Source organism: Callithrix jacchus, chromosome 1, assembly GCF_049354715.1.
Source record: "Callithrix jacchus isolate 240 chromosome 1, calJac240_pri, whole genome shotgun sequence".
Lineage (NCBI taxonomy): Eukaryota > Metazoa > Chordata > Mammalia > Primates > Cebidae > Callithrix > Callithrix jacchus.
Window position 1 is genome coordinate 18,620,837 of NC_133502.1, and position 19,742 is coordinate 18,640,578.

General features: G+C 39.7%; 1 protein-coding gene and 1 long non-coding RNA gene across 12 annotated transcripts in view; one reads left to right on the plus strand and one right to left on the minus strand.

Annotated features, from left to right (window-relative positions):
• The window catches only part of LOC128930251 (uncharacterized), a 43,117-nt gene extending 33,370 nt beyond the window's left edge, over positions 1–9,747 (minus strand). For 2 of the 3 annotated variants that reach the window (XR_008478067.2, XR_013519443.1), the window contains exons 1-2: positions 9,398–9,747; positions 8,003–9,005 (exon numbers count right to left, since the gene is read on the minus strand). This is a non-coding gene — a long non-coding RNA (uncharacterized LOC128930251). The remainder of the gene's footprint in view (positions 1–8,002; positions 9,006–9,397) is intronic. The other variant, XR_013519448.1, reaches the window with a different exon arrangement.
• ERCC5 (ERCC excision repair 5, endonuclease) overlaps positions 1–19,742 on the plus strand; it is a 117,029-nt gene that overhangs the window by 89,597 nt on the left and 7,690 nt on the right. For 8 of the 9 annotated variants that reach the window (XM_078327885.1, XM_054247789.2, XM_078327924.1 and 5 more), the window contains 2 exons: positions 17,166–17,340; positions 18,136–19,110. The gene's annotated coding sequence lies outside the window, so the exon portion shown is untranslated. The remainder of the gene's footprint in view (positions 1–17,165; positions 17,341–18,135; positions 19,111–19,742) is intronic. The other variant, XM_078327958.1, reaches the window with a different exon arrangement.

The window sequence follows — 19,742 nt, forward strand, 5'->3', positions numbered from 1 at the left end:
TTTAGAACTTCCCACTAGGGAGCACAGTTGTGTTGAAACGCAGTATAATTTGTGACATCAGAAGACTCTTGTTAGTCTCTTTAGAAAGTGTTCTCCTTTTCATTTTCCTGACTTCATTTTCTTCTATTCAAAAGAAAATTGATTATTTCATTAGATGAAACATTTTAGGATGTATTTATTTTTTTCAGGAATCACATACAAGGTAGTAGACTGTTATTGTAATTTCCATCCAGCACAAGTTACATACAAGTTGTATTTTATTGAGGGTTTCTGGCCCATTATTTTTATAGGTAAAATTATATTTAGGGAGGTGTAATGGTGTGTCAGGGGACACTGAGACATTATAATTAACTTGCATTTTAAAGAAAGGCAAGTTAGACACTAGCCTTAGTGTGTAAGTTGTAATAATTAGAAAGAGATCTTTATTCTAAAATTATTAACTGCAGTAATTAGCTTTTAATAAACTCTGATTCTGAGATGTTACTGGTTAGTAGGACTAGATTTAAAAGTCAGCATTTTGTGGTGGCACACACGTATCTATGTGTTTATTTTACTATGATGCAATTGGTAAAACTCTCATTTTTATTATTTTGAGTAGGAGTCAGTAGTAGTTTGCAACATAAATCCAAGAGTTTAGCAAGCAAACTATTCAGCATGATTGTCTTTCTATTTGTGTGAGTGAGGTTTGATGACCCTTAGACCAAAAAGGCTTCAAGTGGAGACAAAATGCGACCCAGCACATTCTCATAAACTTTTAAATGATTCAGCCTGATGATTGTAGCTACAATTATAAGAAATATTATAGTTCATTTTTTATTTGTTTATATATACAGAGCAACTTATTTTATGTACAATCTTGATGTATAACTCAGTAATTATAACAGTTACCCCAAAACATCTCGACTATGTGAATTAAAAAGTGTTCTTAATAACCTTGTATTTCTTTCTGAAGAACCTGTAAAAAGGAATGATTGCTTTTCAGAGCAGCAAAGGATAATCAGAGAGCCCAGAGCAGGGGAAATCTCTTCTCTTGGCCTTGCCTGGGACTCATCCATCTGCTGGCTCTGTTCTCAACCATCTATTAAAGCAAAGGAGCAGACTTATGTTCTACTTCTGTAGAAGAGCTCATTACCTCCCACCTTTAGGATGAACCTGTAACTTCTTACATAATGCTCAGTGCAGTAATACTGGGCTCAAGACTGGAATTCTTCCTTAAACGAAGTTACTAGATTATGATTCTATAGTCAGGGACCTCAGTAATCTTTGATGTATCCTTTTTTTTTTTTTAAGACTTCCTTCAAGCTTGGAATCCAGAGCAGACTTTCTTGGTAAAGAGATGATGCTTTAATTGCTTCACCACTATTTTATTTACCAGGTGCTTAAATAACGCTGACTCTTTGCCAGATGCATGAAAATGTCTTAGAAATAATTAACTCCTTCAACCCTCACAATGACTCTAAGATAGACTCTGACTCTTCCTATTTCATGGATGAGTAAGTCACACGCCCAAGGTCACAAAGGTAGACAGGAGCAGAGGCAGGATGTGAGCACAGGCATCTGCTGTGGAGACCATGTCCTTGACCACAGTCTCTGCTGCCCTTAAACCATATGTACAGGTCACTTTCTGGAACCTAAACTCTCATGTGGCCTAGCTGGTGTCTCTAAATCCCTCCTGGAGGATGCATTTCCCAGAATGGTTTAGTATTCCCCAAAGAAATTCCCCACGGATTTACATCCCTCCACTACCTTCCCGTCTTGCAACCCAGACACAGTGGAATTCTGGAGGCTTCCCATACCTTGGTTCCTTTACACTTCTCACTTCACTCTTATGGGAGGGCTTTTCCCTCTTTATTCATAACATATTCTCCCTGTGACTTTTCAGGATCTGGCTCCATTGCCATCTCTTTTGACCATTGCCTCCTCTGGCAGATTGAGACATGTGCTTGGTCCACACCACTCCGGCGCTTCCTATGCGATCATGGCCCTCTTATGTCAGCTTTCAGCCTGATTCGAGTCCTCTTGCACTGCATCTGGGATTTGCCTGCATCTGGTTCGATAGCCTGGAGCCTGATAATTCTTGGTGGTGAGTGTGGGGCTAAGGCCCCACCCCCTTCCTTAATGAAACCCTGTAGAATTTTTAAGAGCTGACCACCTTTCGAGCCATGCTTATTAACATTATATGCTTGACATGCTGCTTCTTAACTGGATCAGCCAATCTTTTGAAATAGCTCTCATAACTATAATAAATTGTCTGGAATGTGAGCTTCAGAATATATCACTAGAAAGCTCTAATTGAGTTTAACTTTTATTTTTTACTATTTTTTTTAACCAAGAAGCAGCCTTGATGATTTTGACTTTTAAAGACATAGTTATTTATGAGACTCTGACCAAAATGCTAAAACAAAAGTGAAAAGCACTCCAGCAAAACATGACATTGACAGAATATTAACTTCATTTAAATACGCCTCTCACGGCCTCATGAAATACACGGTCATTAGTATTTCCATAGGATCTGAAAATACTCAATAGTTAAGAGTTTCCTCAGCAATTTATTTCTTGTTATGATTTCTCCAGTAATCTGAAATAGTTTTGGCAAACTGAAATCACAGTATATTGCTGTAAATATAAAAATCTCCAATAGTTCTTTAGTCAGCCTGGTTTTGATATTTGAAAAATAGATATATTATTTTCACATGCAAACTGAGGATAAGAAAATGTCAAAAAAGTCAGTTCATATGCCGAGTGTGTATTACAACACAGTTTTCAATGTTTTAAAAGATTCTTGGCTGGGCACAGTGGCTCATGCCTGTAATCCCAGCACTTTGGGAGGGTGAGGTGCGTGGATCACTTGAGGTCAAGAGTTTGAATCCAGCTTGGCCAACATGGTGAAACACTGTCTCTAGTAAAAATACAAAAATATTAGCCTGGCATCATGGTGTGCACCTGTAATCCCAGCTACTCAGGAGGCTGAGGCAGAAGAACCACTTGTACTAGGGTGGTGGAGGTTGCAGCGAGCCAAGATCACAGCACTGCACTGCAGCCTAGGTGACAGAGCAAGAACCCTTCTCAAAGAATAAATTCTTACACTCAGTACCCTTAGGTGTACCTCATGTGACTAATTCCTGAGTCTTTAATACAGCTGCCTTTTATTTTTCTGGGAAGTGAAATTTCTTAATAACTGTAAGAAAAGAAAAGGAATTAAATATTTTGGGTAAATTAGCTACCTGTCTGGAAATCTTGCTTTAAGTAGAACTAGCACTCAGAATCATTGTCTATATCAAGTATACTTCAGGTCAAACAGAAACAAAAGTGTTCAAAATGGGGAGAAACCGGGACATCAACATGAAAGAGTCCTCAGGTGTGTGCTTGAGTGACGTGTATTTGTGTTGTCTCATAGGATGATTTCAGGAGCAGTTGAAATAATACCACATACTCTCTTTCTTTTCAAGCACAGGCAGTGTGGGGCAGTAGTTTGAGAAAAAACTAAAGAGGATAATTAAATAATCAACTGCAAAGATATTAGGAATGTTTGAATGGTGTAGGTCAAGAAGTTACCTTGGCTAAAGAGATTTGGGTTTTACTATTTACCACTTGCTAAGTGCTATTAAAGTTAATATATATATATATTTGTCTTTTTCTGAGGTTAAGTATTTACTTGGGGATTCTGGTGCATTTTGATGTGGAGATGTTTTAAAAGTAACTTGAAAAAAAGATGAACACATTACTGTAAAATGAAGTACACGGTTACCAAGGATGGTTGGCTTTCAGCTTTTACCTTGACTCATTTTGCTATTGAATTGAACATAAACTTCTTTTGTCAACAGATGAAATGAAACAAAATGACATCTATATTTTACATATTTCTTCCCAGGAGAAAAGAAGCACTTTACTGGTAACTGGTGCAGTAAAAAAAGAGGGTTGTGCCTTATGTTTCATTTACCAAAGTTCTTGAAAATAAAGTTTGTTTAAGAGCCTTTGTAAATATTCCTCTTCTACAGGATAAAGGTTTTCTGTGCAAATTCATAAATTGCTGTAGGAGGGAGGTTTAAATCTATTTGCTGGCACTTGTAAATTAGAAATGTTGCACATATTGTAAGTGCAGCGGTGCAAGAAACCACCACTGATCTCAGGCTGAATTTATTCTATCCAGTTTTTACCTGGAAGGCTTTGATTTCCACTGCAATTAATTAAGCAAACAGGAGCAAGGTTGGTACTTTTTATAAAAACAAAGGCCCTTACATTGAGGCTTTCATGGGTCTTATAAGTAGACAGTTCTCCTAAATCCTGCTTCACAGATCTTTTGATTCTCCCTCAAAAGCTTTATCCTATTCCAATTGGTACTCATCGCCACAGGAGGCTTGCTACTTGCAAATTTCTCTATTGCTGTTTTCATTTCCTCTTTAGTAATAGAGGCAATCAGTTTCTCATTATCCAGAAGATCCAGTTTTGGCATTTTAATTTTAGCCCGAATTTTCATAATCTCTTATCAGCTGCTAACTCTGATGCAAATATCAGTTTGGAGAACAAAAAAAAAAAAAGGAAACTTTTTACATTATTGCCATTTAATGATAAGATACAGAACCTATTGAAATAAAACTATGGTCTTTGATTTTGAATCTTATTAATATATTTATTACTCTTGACATTGGCATACTCATTTTTAAAATTGAATAGGGATTTATTAAGAAAATAACAGTATGTAATAATACTAATCTTTAAGATTCTTTAAATTTCTGCTTTGGAAATAGAACCACATCAGATATTATCAAGATCATGGAGAACAGGTCGGGGCCTACTAGGAAAACTTCAGTGCCCCTCAATGAAGGGGTATAGTGCTGGAAGACCCAACTTGTCTCTAGTAGTTTTGGGTCAACCCTCCTGCCCACCCTAATCATTGGCCTTGTGTATTTTTGAAGAATTAGAAGTTAGAAGAACTACCATTTAGGAGAAGAGAAAAAAAAAACCAAATAAAAACTAGAGAAAAAATTCAAGGGCTTTATAATTCATATTAGTAGACAAATTTTACAAAAACAAGAAGTGATTTTCTTGTTATAAAATATACAGTGCTTCACAAAGAACATGGGAAACAATCTGTGACTGTCGTCTTTGACATTCATTTGGTATTTAGGGGTCAGGGGTCCAATTTTAAACTTACTTTTTAACTTTAATTTGTATGAACATGTTTGAAATTCCATTTGATGTATTCAATTAAGCTTACTTTTATGTGTGTGTGTGTGTGTGTGTGTGTGTGTGTGTGTGTGTGCGCGCGCGCGCGCCTCACTCTGTTGCCCAGGTTAGAAGAGTGCAGTGGCGTAATCAGGGCTCACTGCAGCCTCGAGCTCTTGGGCTCAAGTGATCCTTCTGGCTTATCTTTCTGAGTAGCTGGTCCATAGGCACACATCACCATGCCCAGCTAATTTTAAAAGTTGTTTTGTAGAGACAAGGTCTTGCTGTGTTGCCTAGGGTTGGACTTGAATTCCTGGGCTTAAGTTATCTTCCTGCCTCAGCCTCCTGAAGTGCTAGGATTACAGTTGTGGTGACCACACCTGGTCTACTTATGTTATAATTTCACTGATTTCATTAATTTTATTCCTAAGTGATTCATTTTTCATTTTGTGGACCTGTGTTCCTGATGATACATCCATCTACTTTGGGGCAGCATTTCGCGGACTCTCAGAGCTGTGAGGTTCTTTAACATGCAGTCTATCCAGTGGGACAGCAGCCTATGGTCCTGAGGACTAGGCAGGGGGCACTCTAGTGTCCTTGTTGGAATCTGGGACTCTTTCATTAGTCAGAAGGGCAGCAAGGGGAGACTATAGTTATTAGGAAAAGTAGGCAGTCTTTCATGTCCCCTTCATCTTGAGTTAGGAGGTTACCACTGTGGCACAAGGAAATGTATTTTACATAAAAGGAGAGAAACAACCACCAGTCAAGTTGCCTTCTGTGTGACTAAGGCTCAAAGTGGCAATTCTTTTTAAATTCTGCTGACTCCTGCTGCAGGCCGTCCTGGCTGATCCTCAGCTGAGCCAACAGAGACCTTAATCTGAGAAAGAAGATTCTGATGGAGGTGGGAAGCAGTGGTACATAGCAGGGTAGGGGGTCTCCAGAGGTTGTGGCCTAGAAGGATTATGGTGAGTTGTAGAATGGAAGCACTCAGCATAGGTTAATTAAGTACCCACCATGAGAAAGGTATTGTAAGTGTGGAGGACATTGGTGAATGGCATGTGGTCTTCACACATTAGAGACCCTTTCTTTTGATTCGATTGGACTTATAGGTTTTTGGGACAAATATCTCATAGATAAAGTACAGCTGTCATCATTTTATATCAAGGGAACATACTGTTAGTATAACATAAGTAGTTTTTTTCTTGAGATGGGGTCTTGCTATGCTGCCCATACTGGAGTACAATGGCTATTCATAGGCATGATCATAGTGCCTTGCAGCCTCAAACTCCTGGTCTCAAGCAATCCTCCTGTCTCAGCCTCTTAAGTAGGGGCTATAGGTTCAGGCTGCCATGCCTGGCAATAATTTATAAATGATGTTGACTTTGATTACCTGGTTGAGATAGTGTTTGTCAGGTTTCTCCACTGAAAAGTTATTTTTAAAAAAATCCCTTTTTCATAATGTATTCTTTGGAAGGAAGTCACTATGCGTGGCTCAGAGTTAGGGAGATGGGATTGCCACTCTACCTCCTTGAGGGTGAAATATTTATATAAATCACTTGAAATTTCACATAGATTTGTTTCTTCTCCCTCATTTGTTAATTTACTCAATCATTTATATTAGTATGGACCCAAGGACATTTAATTTGTAATTTGGGTTATGATACAATACTACTTTATCCTGTTGCTGAATTGTTTCTGCTGTGGCCATTGGGAGCTCTTTCAGTTGGCTTCAGTGCCAGCAAGGATCAGTTGTAAGCACACGCTAGGTTGTGGCACCACAGTCTGTGCCAGAGGGAGAGCTGGAAGCCAACAGGAGAGCCTTCGAGAGCTGCATGCCGGAGGCATGGGGAATAGGTAGCAGAGGTTGGTGGGCCCGGAGTTCTTTGTTTAGCAACTCAAAGATCCTATGCATTCTTAAGTAGGATGGTGACATTACGAACAGTGTCTTGGATGATTACTTTGGAAGCTCCATGCATTGTGTAGTTTCACTTGTTCATCGATTTAACAAATTTATAAAAAACCCTATCCTATCACCTGCTGGGGAGTGAGGGTAGAACATGATGGGGAAAGAGAACAAACACTGAGAACCTGGCTGGTACATATACATTCAATTCCAGTTTATTCTCATAGCAACCCAGTGAGTTAGATATTGCTTTCAATATTTTATAGCTAAGAAAACTGCATTTGTTCTGAGGATAGCCAGCTGCCATGTCAGAAGTCTAACTGCTCTGCAACTGCCATCCTGTGAGGTAGCACAAGCCAGCCATATGAGATGTCTGACCAATCCCCAGTTGTTCCTGCATCTTAGCCCCAGCACCAGAAATGTAAATGAAGAAATCTTCTGATGACTCTGGTCCCTGACAGCAAACAACTGTGATTGCATAAGAGGCCCTGAGCAAGAACCACCCAGCTGAGCCCAGTCAACACTCAGAACTACGAGAGATGATAAATTGTTTTATTCTACAGTTTTGGAGTAGTTTGCAGCAATACAAAACTGATAACTAGCAAACACAGGTTTTTTTCCCTCTGCACTGTCTTCCCTGTGGTAGTGTCTGCTGTTCTGACAATGATTCTGGATTGAGGCAAAGAACATGGGAAGCTGTTACATTTATCTATTGAGGATGTCATGCGGGTCTGGCTTGAGCTGGGGAGAACAAGCAGAACTAGGTGCAATCCTAAGAGAACTTGCATTAGAGAAGGATAGAATTTGCATTAGTGCATTGTAGAGAGAACAGATAGTTTGTTATCAGATCATATTGAATTAGCAATTGCTTTCTCCCTTCCTGGCTGTCTAACCTTGGGCATATTCTTTAACTCTGATTCTCAGTTTCCTTACCTTTACAGTTGGGATGATCTGAGGATGACAGTAGATCCAATGAGGCAATAGTAGTAGGCACTCAATACATGTGTTCTCATAGTTTTAAAAACATATCTCTATTATCACACCCGTTACATTGCATCTGAGTTGTTTATTTTCCAGTTTGTCTCCCAAGTAGACTCTGAGCTTCCTTAAGACAGCTTATATTACATATTTTGTATTCTTGCTGATTAGCACAGTAAACAGAACAGATGTAAATAGCTGCTGAATGAAAGAAGGAATTGATGAATCAGTGAGTAAAGATGAATTGTGAAATGAAAGAGGGATAGAAAAATAACTTGAGGGTAACTAGCCAATTTGGTTAGGGGTTTGAAGGTAGCATTACTTAAAAGGGGGAAAACCAAGGTGGAAAGAATTATAAGAACAATAGAAAGTGATTGGCAGTAATAGATGTAATACTAGGCTGAGAACGAGATCTGGCCAAGCAAAACGTTTCAATGGAATGTTCAGAAGCCCCAGATGAAGATGTTAAGGAAGAAATGGTTGCTGAAGGATTGGAGGCAGCATTGGAGTCCTCAGGGTTGGCTGGAGATGCCTGTATCCACACATAGAGTACATGCTTTATCCTCTGAAGAGTTTATTTAGCAGAAGGTGGACTTATTAGATCGCGTGATACTTAAAGAACACATTTTCTACTCATCCAATAATCAAATATTTATGAATCATCTAATGAATTCCAGGAACTGTGCCCAGCATGGGTAAATTGTGCTGATCCAAATATGTATAATGTTTTTCCCTCATTCAGCATATGTTCAAAAGAGAAGAAAGTCATTGAACAAATTATCAAACAAATAAATATGTAACTATTAATTGAAATACATCTTGTGAAGAGAAAGTATAGAGACTGCTCACTTTTCATCAATTCCATTCTGTCCATCTTTAGTCAGAGAATGCCTGAGTTTCAGCTGGGAACACGACCAAGCATTTAGCATCTTTTGCATCTTGCCCAAGTGACTAAGTTCTGGCCAATGGTAAATAAACAGAATTATTATTATTGCTATTTTTATCACTTCTCGAGTGTGCTTCAAAAAGGAATCATTTATATTCTCTTGGTCCTTCCCTACTTCCTGCTGGCTGGAAGATAATAACTGAAACTGCAGCCTTCTGCAAGATAGAAACCACGAATTGTAGATGGTAGAACTTCCCATATAGTCTTGGACTATGGATTACAATGAGCAGAGGAATGAATTCTATCTTATTTAAATCATTATATCTTTTGATCTATTTATCATTGCTGCTTAGCCCATATCTTAACTAGTAAAACTACAAAAGAGAGTGTATTAGTTTGCTCAGGTTGATATAACAAAATACCATAGATTGGGTGGTTTAAACAACAGAAATGTTTTGTCTCACAATCTGGAGGCTGTAGTCTGAGATCAGGATGCCAACATGGTTGGGTTCTGGTAAGGGCTCTCTTTTCATCTTGTAGACAGCCACCTTCTTTCTGTGTCCTTACATCATGAGTGGGATAAAGAGAAAGTGAGAGAGAGAGAGAGAGAGAGAGAGAGAGAGAGAGAGAGAGAGAGAGAGAGAGAGAGAGAGAGAGAGAGCGCACAAGCAAGAATAAGAGAGTGCTCAAGTGCTCTGGCCTCTTCTTATAAGGGCACTGATTTCATCATAAGGGCCCCACCCTCATGACCTCATTTAACCCTAATCATCTCCCAAAGCCCCCATCTCCAAACACCATCACATTGGGGGCTAGAGCTTCAACATATGACTATTCAGGGGATACAATTCAGTTCATAGTAGAGGGCAGGGGGAAGATCCAGTTTAAATGGGAATAAAGGGGCAGGAATCTCCAATGAGGAAGTGCTTTGAAGCTGAATGATGAACTATTTGGAAGAAGAGTGCTACAGGTAGAAGGAATAGTGTGTATAAAACCCTTGAAGTGGAAAATAACTTGATATTTTTGAAGAAGTATGAGGGAAAGCAAGGGAGAAAGGACCAAGGGTGGTCCCAAAGGAAATTGGAAGTCGCTGATGGGTTTTAAGTAATAGGGTACTGCAGACTGATTTGTATTTCCAAAAGCTTCATCTCTGCTATGGAGATTGTAGGGAAAAGGAATGGATTAGGGAGTATCCCTCAGCCTCACAGAGGGATGATTGCAAGTAGCCTAGAACTGTTGTTGGGGCTGGAGAGAAGTGATGAATTTGAATGATATTTTGAAAGAACTAACAGGTCCTTTTAATAGATCAGATGTGTGTCAGGGAGAGGCAAGGTGCTTTCAGGATGATCCCCAAGTGGAGGAGGAGGAGGAGGAGGAGGAGGAGGAGGAGGGGGAGGGGGAGGAGGAGGAGGAGGGGGAGGAGGAGGAGGAGGAGGAGGAGGAGGAGGAGGAGGAGGAGGGGGGGAGGGGGAGGAGGAGGAGGGGGAGGGGGAGGAGGAGGAGGAGGAGGAGGGGGAGGAGGAGGAGGAGGAGGAGGAGGAGGAGGAGGAAAGAGGATGGAAAAGATCAGCAGATTAAGACCATGTGTCCAGTTTCTTTTGAAGATGTTATATGGGAAAAGAGCCCCAAATCCAGCATTCAGCACCCACCCTTGTCAGTTATTAGCCATGACCTTGGGAATGTTACAGGTTTACCAACAAAGGAAACAGAATTTTGAGACTAAGAAATATAAAGTCAGCATTTTGAACTTAAAATTCACAGTAGTAATATGCCATGGTAGAAAGCGTGGGCTGTGAAGACAGGTGTCTAGTTATATCACTTCCTTCTTGAGTAACCTTGAGGAGGTCACTTAAATTACCAGAGTCAGTTTTCTCATGTGAAAAAAATTAGTGGGCTTGTGATGTGGATTAAAAATGATAATTTCCGTAAGACAGAAGCAGGCTGTCTGGCATGGTAAGTGCCGATTAAGATATATGCTTAATTACTCCACGGAACTTACATTTAGTGTTCAGTATGTGTAGAAATCAGTTAATTTAATTGTATACTTATGTCCCAAAAGTCAGAAAGGGGGAAGACTGAGAGACAAATAGGCTGATTCGCCTGGCCCTCTTCAGTCATTATGCAGTCCTCTTTCTCCCTGGTCTGGGAGGTGAGTCCCTGAGGGGTACTGGACTTGCACCCTGTAACTCACTGGTCAACACGTTCTGTTTTACAGTTTTCCAGAAGTTAACGACGATCTTCTGGGAAAAGTTATCAAGCACTAATAGCTCTGAATGTAACTTCAACAGATGTCATCATTTTTCAGATTTTTCATTTATAGAAAGTCCATGCAGCTTCCCAGAATTTGGGGGCATTTGCTCAACGTACTGTGAGGAAATGTTCTGAGCCTACAGCAAGAACAGTACTTTCGTAGTTAATAACTAAGTAGTCAACAAGGGCGCCCACTCAAAGGGGAACTCTGGCCAAGGGATTAGGATTCGTACTCGGAAAAATGCCTCAGGTATTTCATGGATATTTGATGAAAGTACGTGGTCATTACCATGATTTTAAATTCCAGTGACCTGGAAATTCTGAAGGATGGTTTTGAAAAGAATTTTTATTCTCTTTCATCTCAGAGTATGTTGGATGGTGCAGAATGCATTCCAATTTCTGTAGAGTTACCTACAGGTGATAGCCTTCTTCTTAGTGTGGCAGAGGGGACGTGGCAGGAACCCCTGAGGTAGCTCGACATCTGGACCTTGATGAGAGAGCCTGGCCCCTTGGAAAAGATGCGTGGTTTAGATGAAATCTTTGGGAAAGCAGCACTGGAGAAGTGATGGGAATTTACCTCCATGGGATGTAATTTGATCCTATTGGGAAAGAAGGATTTGCCTTTTATAGAGTTTTACCTCCACAGGATTATTATAATGAGGTCCTTCAGCTTCTCCTTAGGCATTACTCTTGCACCTGTTGCTTGTGGGGCTTGAGTTTTTAACATGCTGGATACCACTTTATGTCCCATTTCCAGTGCGTGGTTTTAGCAACGCTCAAGAAGAAAGCCTGACGTTCTACAGCCATATGCTTGCATCGTTACTTAAGGAGAAAGATATAAGGAGCAGAAAACTCTTGTTATTTGTTATTTTAATTTTTCAAACAAGAGGAGCAGAATGAATTTCCAGAACTGGGAAGAAAACTATGCTGAAAAGAAAAATCTATTCTTTTATCCTTTTGACTTTTTTTTAAATAAGTAGATCATATGCAGGTTAAAATAATTACAAACCTTGGAATTTATCCAGTTGTGTAGTGAGTAATTACAAAGTTGCTTTGTTTGATGATATGGTATTTTATAGAAGGGCATTTTTAACCTTTGTCACTAGCGCCAAATGGAAGGAGACACAGACCTTTATAATAAGTATCATAATTCTAATTGCATCTCAAGTATATATAGAAGCAATTCATTTTTAAAGACATGTTCCAGTTTGTGTACTTTGTTTTCAGTAGGTAAAAATTGCTGAAGTAACATGGTATATGGTAACAAAAGTAAAATAAGAGCAAATGCTTGTTAATAATCTGTTCCAATATTCATTTTTCCAAAGTCCAGCTCTGGCCAACAGAGACACTGCAATTTCATTACCAACATGCAAGGCAAGACCCTTATGTAATCAAGTGGCTCATTAGAGAAGATCAGAGGATTTCAAAATACACTTTAAAAGTCAGAACTAAAGTATTGTATTTAAAAAGAAGATCAAAGTGGACATCATGTCCAGAGATCCTTTGCATATATTATCCTTCTGTATTATTATCAGAAGTGACTCTCACTGACATTCACTGTAAGTCCATGCACATCCTGATGATAGATTAAACAGTTAAACCGCCACATTTATTCCTTTGACATGATTATTGGGTGACTTATGGGCAAAGTGGTGTGAAACCCAATACTGCACTAGTGTCTGTCTTTCTCGATTCTTTTGTCTTTGAAATGCTGCTGCTGAAATGGCACTGTCAAAAGAGAAGTCATGACACGTTGGATGTTGTCTTGGGGCCAGGGTCATTTAAAATAATTAATAGAAGTGGAAAATACATTAAAATTTCTAAAGGTTTTAAAATGTGAATTTAACTAAATTCAAACATTTTGAGCACCTCATGCCCAGGGCTAGACAAAGCGGGTTGTACAAAAAGGAATAAAACATGGTCCTTGTCCCTGAGAAACATTTAGTTTACTGGGGAGACAAGATATGCAGACTTATGATATTATAGGAACTATGAGACAGTGAGAGACAAGAGGCTACCTGATCACAGAGGAGAGAGGAATTGCTCTGTTCAGAGGCAGCAGAAGGTCTTCATGTAGAGACTGAGTCAGACTCTGAAGTACAGGTTTCAAAGCATATAATGAGGGAAGGGCCTTTTTTGTGGGTACTACCGTGGACAAAGGCTGGAGGTGAGGAAGTGCACTGTGCATTTAAGGAAGCATTTCCGTGTAGCTGTGCTAAATGACACATGAAAGGGATCATTGCATGAATGGCAGAAAAGGAAAAGGATGAAGTGGAAAGTTTCAGTGATCTGAGAGTGATGATCTGAGTTTATAGTCTGATACGGTTTGGCTGTGTCCTCACCCAAATCTCTGTTCTCATGACAGCTAGTGAGTTCTCATGAGATCTGATGGTTTTATAAGGGGTTCTTTCCCCTTTGCTTCTCACTCTTCTCTCTCCTGTTGCCATGTGAAGAAGGTCCTTCACCTTCTGCCATGATTGTAAGTTTCCTGAGGCATCCCACAGCCATGTGGAACTGTGAGTGAATTAAACCTCTTTCCTCTATAAGTTATCCAGTCTTACAGTATTTTTATAGTAGTGTGAGAATGGACTAATATAGAATCCTTCTACTTATTAACTGTATGCATTTGGGTGTCATTTACCTTTTGGAACCTTAGTTTTCTCATGTCTAAAAGAATGTCGTTAATTTCTGGCTGGATGGTTAGAATAAGCTAGATTACACTGCAGTAACAAACCCTGAAATCTCAGGGACTTAAAAGAATAAAAATGGAATATTTTCTAAAATCAGGGTTTAATTTGGTTTCTAGGGGTGGGAGCTCTGCTGCAGCGTGAGTTTTGAGCACTTCATCTTGAGATGCCTTTATCTCTACACAGGTCTCCATATTCATCACCAGAGGGGAACAAAGAGGGAAAGAGTGTGGGTGATCTTTTACGGAGCAGGTGTGGAAATACGGTAAATCTGTCCATGTTCCACAGACCAGAACCAGTGTCACGGTTCCACCTAGATGTCAGGGGCTTAGAAATAGAGTCTTTGGTGTGCCCAGGAGGAAAATGAAGTGTGTTGGGATGCACGTGACAGTGTTCTGTGAGTCTCTAGTATTACTGTGAAAATAATTCAGGGCACGGTGTCTGAAATAGTATGTATGAAAGGACTCGGGCAAGGCAAGTCACTCCTGTCATGTTAGTTTCTTAAGACTGGATATAGATAGGGGCCAGCATATCAGGGGGCTTCAATTGTTGTCCACTAGAGAATTCGTAATTTACTTCCTGGGTTGTGGGGTTAAAAACTTTTGAAGAGGGGACTTGCTTGAATATAATTGTGCTTGAGGAAGATTAGACAACTGCCTATAGGGCTGGAGGGTCATGAGGAAAATTTTGACAATGGTCTTTTGTGGTTGCTAAGGAAATATGGAGCATGGGTGAGCGCCAAAGCCGAGGTTCTGGAAAGGCAGGTAGGGAAGCAGGAGCATGGCAGTAGACTGAGATATTTTATTTGTCTTTATATCCACGGTATCTTCCACAGAAGCAGTACCTTCATGCGCAGTAATAAATGTTGCTGAATGAAGCAATAACAACTTAGTGAATGGATGAGGAAATGAATTCTGTTTTGCAGAACAGTTAGTTTTGCATTTGACTTTCTCTCCACAGAGATAATAAATTATTTGACGTTGGGAATCACTTTTTTTTTCCATTATGAAAGGTCACGATATGGGGCTAATATGCACAAATAATTTAGGGCTCTGGGTGGCAGTGAGTCCTCAGGCATGCAAATCAGGGAAGAGAAATTTGCAGCTGGGGATTATCCTGGCGGCACCAAGACTAACAAACAGTGGAGGCGCAAAGCCCAAGGATACGGGGAGACCGAGTCGTTGTGAGATAGGAAAAGAAAATGGGCCTATGCAGTTTACATCTTTTATTGATTTCAGCATAAATTTCTCACTCATCAGCATGACATTTTAAATAACAAAGTATTCCTTTGTTAAAATCCAGGGGATTATATGAAATAAACACTACTTCATATGAGAAACTCAGAGTTGAAATAAATGAAAATTGTAAAACCCTATCCATGATTTTACCAAAGAGAAACTATAAAGATAAATTTGTTTGCTTTTCAACTTAAATGTAAAATCCATGTAAACAGAATATTATCTAGCTTGCTGTACTGTAGTGTTTCACTCTATATACACCTCAGGGTTTTAGTAATTTAGTTATTGCTTCTGATAAATCATTTAAACGTTTCTTTTATATTTTCTCTGTTTCTCTAATGAAATTTTTAGTCATCTGAATCAGCTGGATTGGTGATAAAGAATTTCATAGAAATCAGCAAAAGTGCTCAAAATTGTACAATATAGTTATCAAATCAGTTATAGGGTGAAAAATTCATTTATTGATTTAATAAACACTGACTGAATATCTTCTATATGATAACATGGTGGTGATGTGGGGATTCAATGGTGACGTAGCGATGGATTAGAATCCTGTTTTTCCAAAAACAATGGAGAGCTAACGTATTGACTCTCTGTCATTCAACAGGCTAAAGCAGGTGATGACAAAAATCTTCCAAATATTTTTGGCCAGTGGAGCTTTTTAATCAATCCTCCCATCAGCTTTAAGGAAACAATAGTTGCTTTTTATTTTAATGTGTGCTTGTAACAATAATTAAGCCATTGTTTCAGCTATAAAATGGCCAACAATCAAAGGACTGTCAACTTTGCCTTGCTGGGCTACCTAATTCTTTTTGTTTTAGAGTTAAGGAAAACTTGCCTAGGTATTTTTAACACACACACACACACACACACACACACACATAAAATATGTACTAATGCAGGTGTGATACATATATTATTACATATATATCTTTCCATATTAAAATATGTGTGTAATACGTATTTTCAATGACCTAGAGTGCAGTAGGACTTTGAGTGCATTCTTTAGCAAAGTAAATAATGTTTGAATTATACAGGGTAAACCTCCAAACTTGTGTGTTCTATTGTATTATATATAAATTACTATATATATTATATATAGTACAATACATATACACTATAGTACTATATATACCATACACAGTACTATTTATGTTTATAGTATTTTATATGGTATATCTATATAGTAGTGTATATATATACCATATATACATATATATATTTCAGTATTATGTAAATAGTTCTTACAACAGGTTAGTGAACCAGAGGCTAGGTGTATGAGTTATGTGCTCCTGTGCAATAATTAATGGAATAATTTATTATTTTGCAGGTCATTGGAGCAGAGAACATTTAAATGCATGCAAGCCTCCATAGAATTTCACTTTCTCTAGGTGAAGAAGGCTAGATCACAGAATCCTAATCATGTAGTTATATTTTCAAAGCAAATCCAGCAAAAGATTAATTTTACCCAGTTGTAATTTTATTTGTTTGCTTATAATAATGCTATAGTGATTTTTAAATGGATTAGATAGACATTACTCCTATCAGGAGGAGCAGAGCAATGATTCTGGGAAATGGTAATCAGGGTTCCTCAAACAAAGGATGTCCGATCAGATGAGCGGGGGCTAGCTAGACTGTATGCTACAGTTCCCATTTGGTGATTCAAAATATTTATCGACATAGTAAAGTATCCAGAAGGGCTTCAGTAAAAAAAGTATCGAACTGTGCTTGCCTTTAGCAAACTAAGTTAATTGTGCAAGGAAAGTCTATTTTTCTTGGCACACTGATAAATGCTACATTATAAGGAAAACTACAAAGTTTTTCTTTGACACCAGTTTGGGAAGCACTGCATTAGCTAATTTAGACTATGCTTAATGCTGTTAAAAATTTTAACTCGAAATGAACCCTAAGGCTAACTTGAATACATTGGTTTAGTTTCACAGCTGTCTACAAAAATCTTTGACGATGATCTGGCCTTCCTGTTCTATGTGAGTTGTCCTAAATGTGTCATGAGGTGATGCCTTCATGCCCTGCTATGTGCTTCTCTCTTTGCCTTCTAGAATGTCCTTACAGTTAACTTACACAAAGCCTGTATGCCTTAGCTCAAGTGGGACTGGTGAAATAGTTCCCTGACCTCCTCTAAGTGTCCAGAACTGTGTTATTTTACCCTGCTTTGAGGGAACACTTAAGCCTGCCCTGGTTCATGGATGCTGATAGAAGATGCAGCACTCCTGGGTAAGAGACGAGGACTTCTTTCCTCCCGCATAGCAAGTGGCATGCAGTGCATGCTTGTGTCACTTCCCTTTGTCTCTCAAGAAGTCCCATGCGGCCACATAGAGGACCCTGGATGTTTTATTTATTTATTTTTATTTTTAAAATTTTACTTTAAGTTATGGGTTACATGTGCTGAACATGCAGGTTTGTTACATAGGTATACATGTGCCATGGTGATTTGCTGCACCTATCAACCTGTCATCTAGGTTTTAAGCCACACATGCATTAGGTGTTTGTCCTAATGCTCTCCCTCCCCTTCCCCCCTGGCCACCAACAAGCCCTGGTGTGTGATGTTTCTCTCCCTGTGTTCACATGTTCTTATTGTTCGGCTGCCACTTAGGATTGAGAACATGCGGTGTTTGGTTTTCTGTTCCTGTGTTATTTTGCTGAGGATGATGGTTTCCAGCCTCATCCATGTCCCTGTAAAGGATGTGAACTCATTTGGAGCCCTGGATGTCACAGGTGTATTTGAGGAACCCTCAGCTTAGGGACCCTAATATTTGGTAATAAATGGGCTGCAAACAAACCTACCTCAGTTTTGTGTAGGAGGGAGACATTGTCTCCTTATGAGACAGAGTTTTGCTCTTGTCAACCAGGCTGGAGTGCAATGGTGGGATCTCAGCTCACTGCACCCTCTGCCTCCTGGGTTCAAGTGATTCTCCTGCCTCAGCCTCCCAAGTAGCTGGGATTATAGGTACCAACCACCACTCCTAGCTAATTCTTGTGTTTTTTTTTATTTTTTATTTTTTATTTTAGTAGAGACGAGATTTCACCATGTTGGCCAGGCTGATCTGGAGCTTCCGACCTCAGGTGATTCACCACCTCAGCCTCCCAAAGTGCTGGGATTACAAGCATGAGCCACTGCGCCCTTCTTGGAGACATTATATTGATTGTACTGCACAACACTCTTCCCTCTGCTCCAGAAGAAGACACTGTTTCTATCTTTCAACTGTTCATGTACATTTTTGAAAAGAGAAAAAAGGCTGTCCATGCCTCTGCTCAGAAGACACACAAAATTAAGAAAGTCCCATGGAGAATTGTCTCTAAAGACTAAAATCTAGGTCGCCAACTTGTGCTGTTCCTTGAATTACCCCAGCCACCAGTACAATCTCACAATTTTGGTCCTTCCTGAATGGCTCTAAATGCTTATTTTGTGGTGGGGATGTGCTTTTCTTTCTGCTTTTTATTGCAGCCAGCTGAATACCGACAGCTGAATACCGACAGAGTCGGCAGAGCCGGCAAAGTTGATGAGATACAAGGTGGTGTCTTTATATGTTTTCTGGAGCAGTCTTCAAGTGCATTGCCCCAGTTACCTTAGGAGAAAGGAGAGAGGAATGAAATAAGCAGGCTTTCACTAAAAGGCTCAAATGGCTTTAGTGATCCAGGGAGGAAACCTTCCTTTCTTACAGAAGCACCAGCGTCACACCGGCGTTGTTGGTAGAAGGACTCAGTAACCTGTGACTGTTAAGGCTGGGAGAGACCGTGCTAGCCGGAGGGCTGGCAGCCACAAAGGAGTGTCGAGGAAGGTGATGACAACCAATGTCACATCAGGGACAAAGCAGGGGCTGGCAGGCAGCTGCAACGCCATGCAGCAGATGCAAGGACTGTAGACCGTGCAGCATCTGTCTGGGAGTTTTCTTGTCACAAAAATGGGAAGAGGAAGAGGAAACAGCATGTGGGAAGGAACAGAGATGGAGGAGGAACCCAAGTTAATCAATCAATAAATAATATGTAAGTGAATGAATGCAAAAATGCATAAAGACACATTTTGCAGGAAGAGTTGGGGTGTGGAAGAGGGGATGGATTGGAGGATAAGATTAGGCAATAAACTAGCTGGACTGTAGGTAGTGAGGGGCTCCTAACTTAGGTGCTTCTCACAGGGCAGTTCTCAGTTCAGCAGCTGTTTGTCACGGGTCCATGATGAGATGAGTGGAGAAATCAGGACTGCATGTTTAGAAACTTGCTTTGATTCAACAGACTGTTTTTTTTTTTTTTTTTTTGAGATAGAGTCTCGCTCTGTCACCCAGGCTGGAGTGCCGTGGCACAATCTTGGCTCACTGTAACCTCTACATCCTGGGTTCAAGCAATTCTCTTGCTTCAGCCTCCTGAGTGGCGGGGATTATTGCCATTATGCTTGGCTAATTTTTGTATTTTTAGTAGCACAGGGTTTCACCACATTGGCCAGGTTTGTCTTGAACTCCTGACCTCAAGTGATCTGTCTGCTTTGGCCTCCCAAAGTGCTGGGATTACAGGCGTGAGTCACCACGCCCTGTCAGCAATTTGACAGACTCTTTATTCCCTATGAAGTGTGACAATTAAAATTTGGGGCTTGTATTTTGTACGTGTTTGGGTTTTGTTGTATT